This window comes from Solea senegalensis, linkage group LG14 (genome assembly GCF_019176455.1).
Source record: "Solea senegalensis isolate Sse05_10M linkage group LG14, IFAPA_SoseM_1, whole genome shotgun sequence".
Classification (NCBI taxonomy): domain Eukaryota; kingdom Metazoa; phylum Chordata; class Actinopteri; order Pleuronectiformes; family Soleidae; genus Solea; species Solea senegalensis.
Genome location: NC_058034.1, coordinates 13,803,127 through 13,810,397, shown reverse-complemented (window position 1 = coordinate 13,810,397; position 7,271 = coordinate 13,803,127). Strand labels below are relative to the sequence as shown.

Here is a 7,271-nt window from a genome sequence, read left to right as displayed (position 1 = left end):
TACATCAGTAGTACATAGATTTATGGAATCAAAGGCTGAATATGTCTATATTGCATAAAGCTTTTTAACTTGATTGTGTCTCTTGTATCTTCACGATACACGCTGAAGATTGCCAGGGACTTCCATCTTAGCGAGTAGATGATGCTAATGCCCTTGTTAAATCCCCTTGTGTGATCAGTGATATGATCGGTAATGTTATGATGGCTGCCCAGTCTGACACATGCAGTTAGAGCGTTGCACTCCTCAAAGGTTCACCGCATAATTAAAAGCAGTGTATTACTGTGACTGTCACCCGGAAACGACGGGTGATCCCCAAATGCTGTCCCTTCATTAGCAGCATGAAATTAGCCTGCTAGCTCTTAGCCAAACATAAATCACATGACCCACATCTCCCGACAGTTCCCATGCTCGCACTGTAGATTTAATTACAGGTGCCATTTGCTGTTTGACCTCTCCAGGACTGTGTAAATCAGCGGGAGAAGGTTCAACTGACCCGTGATCTAACATGAAAACTGACTGAGGAATTATATCATTTGGAAAAGTCTTGATCTTGTTGAAGGGGAAGCCTCACTGGCAGTCAAAATACTAAGGGGCAAGTCTGCAGTACGTCATCATCTGATGAAGACGAACACGGGGCACCTCCTGACAATGCCATGTTGGCATTTACCTGCCCTATTTATGTATTTATTTATTTATGTTTTGCTGCTTTAGGGAGCTGGTTTTATTGTGGGATTCCATGTTAAAACTACTACACTGATTTCTATTTTGGGGGCCCATACTGGGCAGGGTATTGCTACATTGCAACCAAAATAACTCAATAAACTTTTAGTGGGAAAGTTTAATACCTATGCAGCTCTTGTGTGGTCTCTTTTTCATGATAAGGGCCTCATTTTCCATTCAAACTCTGGAAACTCTAACAGGCCCTGCAGTAACTTCAGAGGAGTTACTTGGACTTGCACTAAGGCCTGGGGCCAAGTTTCTGCAGCAAGTTTGCAGTGCTAATCCCACAATGGGGACATTTTCATAAATTTCCCCAGTGTGGGACTAATAAAGACGTGTCTTGTCTTGTCTTGTCCCAAATAGGCTGAGAGAAGACTCGCCCCTCACTCCACAGCTCCCAGTTTTATTGTAATACTGGGATATAAAATTTTAGGCTATAATGTAAACGTGACTGAAAAAAAATAAAATTTGAATCTGAATCCATCTTATTTACACTCGTATATAAAATCCAAAGCAGTCTTATATACCACTGTTTGCACCAGGATTGCATACATAACTGAACTGATTAATAAACAGTATAAAGTGTTTGATTAACCTATCAAACCCTGTCTCGTACAGTCACACACGACAAAAATGAGGTCTTAATTATGTTTCCCCAGGAAACAAACAACCCCTCAGACTGTTTTGCTAATGACATTTCCCATAATAGATCATTGTGCAAGTGAAATGAAAGCTGAAGAACAAAGATGGCACCATGGGATAACTGTTCAATACCCATTCTGCTCTGTAGGAACTCAGTTTGATTACAGATGGCATGATTTACTGAGTAAACCACTGAGATGCAGCGATAAGGCCTTGTAACACTGTTTACTTTGACGTATTAACTTTTAATCTGTCAGACATGTCCTTACCTGCTGAGGTTATTAGCAGATTAAAGGAGCTGGAAAATGCGACTGAGGTCTCTTATCATCACATAAGTCTTCCACAATCCTTAACCACACCCAGGAACCGACAGTGAGGACTACTACGTTCCTTGCACAGTTGCATGGCAACCTATGTAATACCTATGTAAATATAATAGTAGAGTAATGATAGACATCACACTCCTTTTCTTTGTGTAGTAACTGAGCCTCTGTTTTAGTAGCCAGTCTGTTCCTTACATTGATATATTATGCCATTGGAACTGCCTGACAAAAACATGTTGCATTCAAATAGGGTTGTTTACCACGTTCCTGAGAACACTCTCTATCATATTCAGGACCTGTTACCGTGTCACAGGTCTCCTTAGAGTGGGGTTCCCTCACATGAGGTATGATCTATGAATGGATGTTTAATTATAGGCATCGCCTTCCCTAGCCCATCCATGAAGTGAAATGCAGTGATTTATTGGGACAGCAGGCCTGGTTTTAGCAAACCGGCAGCTCTGTGCTGCTGCGTTGCTTACAGGCTTACGGCCTGTTTTGCTGACCGATTGTTTGACCTACAGGCAAACTGCCTTTGCCAACTGATTGCGTCGCCTGCACTCCAACTGAACTCCCACTGACTGCTGTTGCGACATTGATTGACTTCGCCCACAGTGAAAGTGACCGACTTCAGTCAGCTTCACACACCACTGGTTTCGTCGCCCTACTGCTTCTTTTTTTACCTGTTGTTCTGGTGGAGTCAATTGAATTAGGTTGTAGTTTGCTACCTTCTTGCAAACACTTGCTATTTCAGTTATTTTGTGCATTTGAGTCCGATCACCTGCCTCTAAATTATTTTCTAATAAGTTGCAATTACAATAGTGATTGGTATGGTTATTCTGTTTATTGATTAAGATTGATTAAGCAGACTTCAATTCATTTTCTATCTCCTTGTTTCCCAGGAGCTGTTTCTAAGGTCACAGCCTTTGGGTGTCTCCATCTTGTGTGCGGTGTTCTTCTGTGCACCCCTTGATCTTCATCATTGCGGGGCGAGTCCTTTAGGATCTCCTTGCTCCTTAGTCCTCCTCAGCCTCAGCCTTAGCCCTAACAGATTCCCTCCCCTGGATGGAACTTCGTCTCTTGCTCCTCAGTATAACGAACATGGGTGGTTTGATTTTTGTCTTGTGCAGATTATTCTAAAAATAAAGCCTGTATCATCATTTTCATAATATGTCAAAGTTTCCAGCTGAAGGTGACTTCTCCTAATCTAAGTAATTTGATGCATAGATAATGTTACATGTCTGATTTCATGCCCCGTGTTCGTGTATATGCATGGCTGATACACGTATACGTGCGAACAATTATGATCATGTTTGCTTTGTGCGGGAAAAAGCAGTAAAGAGTATGAATTTCTAATAAGGATTGAAAAGGTGTTTAATAAGCGGGAAATGTCTGTAGTTTTATAGAGAATTGAGCTGATATTGTGACTTATATGACTATCGTTTTGAGATCTCTTACATACATGCACACTTGAAATAGCCAATGACCCATGACTCAGAGAAATGCAGAAAAGTAAAAACATGTCCCACCCCTCCATAAAATTCAGTGGAAATTGGTTTGCAGTTTAGGAAAGACATAGAGATACAGACAGAGAGAGCCCCAAAGACAACCTTCATGGCTTTGGTAATACTGAAGCAGACCACTAAGTGTAATAGTGGTGGGCCACACCAAAATAATCTGCCTCATTGACCCTCATTGAACCGTTGCCCTTTAAATCTTTCTGTATCCATGACATTCAAACCATATGCGCCAACTTCATACTCAGACGTGGATTTTTCACCAGATTTCATGTCTGACTTCATGCAGACATGTTGTGCCATGGAGTGGTTTACACATGTCCTCATGGAAGAGTACCAACTGTTCTCTGTGGTCTCTGAAATGAAGCAACAATGAACAGTCCAAAACCAACAGAACTTTCACCACAGCACTGTAGTACGGGGCTAAAATAGAACTCAAGCAGCATCACAATAAGAAAATGTTGCATCTATTTAAGAAAAGTGGGGAGATTGAAGCAGCAGTTTAAATATACTGTAAACAATTAACTTTGACAGCACTTTACTTCACTCTACTCATGTTTCACATTTTGTGAAGATGATGGTATTCCACCAAATATATCCCTGTTAAAATGTGCTGCTTAAAGGTTTGACATGGCACATTTTACCATATAGTCAGTTGGTACAGTTAAATAAGATGCCATAGGCTGCACATTTCTAAAATCAATGCCAACAAAATACAATTCTACCATTGATTGTGATCAAAATGAATAATTTCCAGCTGCAGTGAATTGCAATATAACGCCATTTTCACTCAGTTGGTCCTCACCAAATCCAAAACAGGAGAAACGTGAGTCACAGCAAAATAGTGAAACACTAGAACAGACTGGTACCTCATACATTCCGCCCATCAGCATGCATCTGTCTTGATTGCCATCACAAAATAAAATAAAATAAAGTACAGTCTGTGTGTTCTATTTTAAAACCGGTGCCTTTTCCGTTTGTGAAACCAATTTTTTCCACAACCTTGATTTGTAAAACAGTTCTTAAAAGTTAAACCTTCATAGACCACAAGCAATTGTGCATGACAGTGCGCACACGTCATACAGGTTGGTGTGTGTATGCATATGCTGCTGTGTCCCTTACTTCTTATTTACTTTTTAATAGTAACAATAATAATAATAATAATAACAATAATAATAAAAAGAACATCAGCACTGCTTGTTCCTGTGATGAATTATTTTCTGAAAACTCACCACACCTAATGGCAGGTTTGCAGTTTCAAACTCCAACACACTGCTGAAGCCTATGGGATGTGTTGACCAGTATTTCCACTCTTTTTATCATCAACCTTTTCTCATGGTAGTTATACCCACTAATTGCCAGGGCTTATATTTTCTTGATATAGAATGGGGAACAATATTTATTTTTATTTATTTATATTTGTTTATTTCGGTCATGACATTTAGATCACTCATCACCCAGCAGTGTAGTTCACACAATACACATAACCGAAAGGGAAAACGGGAGAAGCCAAAAGCTTATCTAGCTTATCCATTATCATCACACATTACATTTTTTATTTTTTTTGATGACATTTGACAAAGAAAACATGTTTCAGCATCAGGTAGCACTCAGATTATATCATGTATATCATAAATATTCCCAGGAGAGAGATTTCTGGTATGCCAACATTGTTTGCTCCAGAAATGCTCTAAGGTGTAGATTCTTGGACCTGTGCTTAGGTTAATTATATATTCATAAAGTGTGCATTTTATTTTGTAGACAGCCTATAGGCAATAAAACACTTGATGGTGTTCAGCAATCCTGTGTATAGGGCTTCAGGTTGCCAAGGGAATTAGCATCCCATATGTTAAAACCTTTCAGTTTGAAATATGTGCCGCAAAGATCTTTTTCAGATCAACTTATCTGTCAATATGGTCAAAGTAATTTAATGACGTCATCACATTGACACAACAATGAGCAACTTTTATTAAAGTTCTCTGTATCATTAACAGTCAATATGTATATTAAAGCGCAAAAAAAGAATGAACATGTCCTCTCAAAGCGATTTAAACAAAACAAAACAAAACATAGGCTAATACCTTGAATTTTCCAGTAAATTTAAGTGCACAACAGAAAGGGATTAAGATCTCTCCCACCTACCACCCGCTCTAGACTGGGCTACGTCTAGTCTGGGCTACTCTGTCGTACCCACTCCAGGGCCGATGGACTTTCTGGGCCTTGCCTCCACCCCCGGGTACACACCCCAAACCTCTAACCCCAGAGTGGTGCAGTGACCGCGCACCGACCGGGTATCTAACTCTAACAAATGAGCTGTTTAACCCTCCAGTAATGCGACTGCAACGTTATTTATCAGTGGTGTCTGCTGATGCAATGACCACTATAGTGTAGAGTGATTGCACCATGCTCTGTTTTCATCACAGGAAAAGGATGGTGCAGGGATTGCCCACATCATTTACACCTGAGTATTTATTGCCTCAAGGAGGACTGTGATGAGTGTGGCCACGCAATATTTACCAGGATCGTCACAGTTCGGTGAATCACCCAACAGGGAACAAAGCAAACACACTTCTTCAGAGGCAAGTCATTTTTTTTTACATTTTTTTTTAACCTTTATTTAAGGAAAAGACTCATTACGATTAAACATGGGGCCAATCAATTAGGGGAAAAAGAGGTGGTGACCCATTGCCATACAATGTGTGTCCGGTATTTGTAATTCCTCATTCAGATTGACCTAAATGACAGAAAATAAGGCAGTAGTTGAGAAGTAGGATACGATATGATATCTTTATGTTGGTGTGAACAAATTATCACTCATTAATTATCATGTATGTGTAGCTGGTTTGATGAACAGGGGTGTGCATAGTTACATCCGTGTGAATGTGTGAACATAGGGATATGTGAATGACACCTGCACACAACTTTTGTTTTGCCCTGTCCACAGAGATGCAGTTACAGCAGTGACGGCATTGCTTATTAATGTGTATTCATTCAGGCTTGCCGACACAAAGGCCCACTCAAGAAAGGCGTGCTGATGATACATGTCATACCCACGTACTTAGAGGCTCCATGTAGCTCTGACTAATGACCTTCCGTCTACAAAAGCCTTTATCTCAAAGATCAGGTGTTGTAATACTGGGTATTTCTGAAAAAAGAGTACAGCAGTATTCAAAAAAAAAGGAAAATTAAAAAAAACCCCAAAACACTTTCCCACTGTTGTTATCACATTTAACAAGTCAAAGCCTTAATCTGTCTGCCACACAAAGTTAGTTGTTTTTGTTAGCAGAGGTTGGCCATAATTAGCGGTTGAACCTTTTCTAGCACCTTTTTCACATGCTCATAGAGACTGAGGTTCAGCACATGAAAACTAGGTTAGGGCTCCTTGATCAAATTACATGCTGCGTGATTGAGTCACAATGTTCCACATCACTCAGACTCAGCACAAAGAAAAATGTCAAAACCAAACAGTTGAAAAAGCAGAGTTTACGCGACCTCTGATATGAGTGGCCATAGATATTCCCAGCACGCACCTCTTCACAAAAGGAAATGAGGGGAAAGAATCCCAGCTTCTTTAAACTGAGGACCATGGGCACAGGGTACAAAACAAGGCAGCCAATAAAAATGAATGCCAAAGAGGAAGGAAAAAGGGGGAAAATGTGGAGAATGGGGAAAATAGCCCCTGACATGTTGCGCCAGACTGAGCGAAAGTAATATTGTTTAGATCTTTTTGTGTGCAACAGCAGGGGTAGGCTTCCAGTGAGCACTGAGGCACATCACGTGCTTCATTTCAACCACTGAAAAGAGCAGAGAGCGGGCCAAAAATCAGCCTGAAGGGCTCTGCGAGTCTTTGAAGTCAAATAAAGCGTCCTCATCGATCACTGATTCAAAGGCCCCTTTTTCCTTCTTTCTCTCTTTGTCTTTTCACACTTGGGAAGTTTTTGTTTATTGTAAAAATGATAATGCTCATTCAATTTGACAAAAAAAAAACAAAATAAAAAAAATAAATCTGGATGTCTTCAGTATAAAAATGTATGACAAGTCAATTTACACAAAACCTAAAATGAATGAACTG

General features: G+C 40.0%; 1 long non-coding RNA gene across 1 annotated transcript; it reads right to left on the bottom strand.

Moving 5' to 3' along the window:
* Positions 1 to 5,853: 5,853 nt before the first annotated feature.
* On the bottom strand, positions 5,854 to 6,883 carry LOC122781336. The gene is made up of 3 exons (XR_006361782.1): positions 6,692 to 6,883; positions 6,258 to 6,344; positions 5,854 to 5,933 (listed from the first exon to the last, which is right to left on the bottom strand). It is a non-coding gene; the product is annotated as an uncharacterized LOC122781336 (long non-coding RNA).
* Between the last annotated feature and the right edge of the window lie 388 nt (positions 6,884 to 7,271).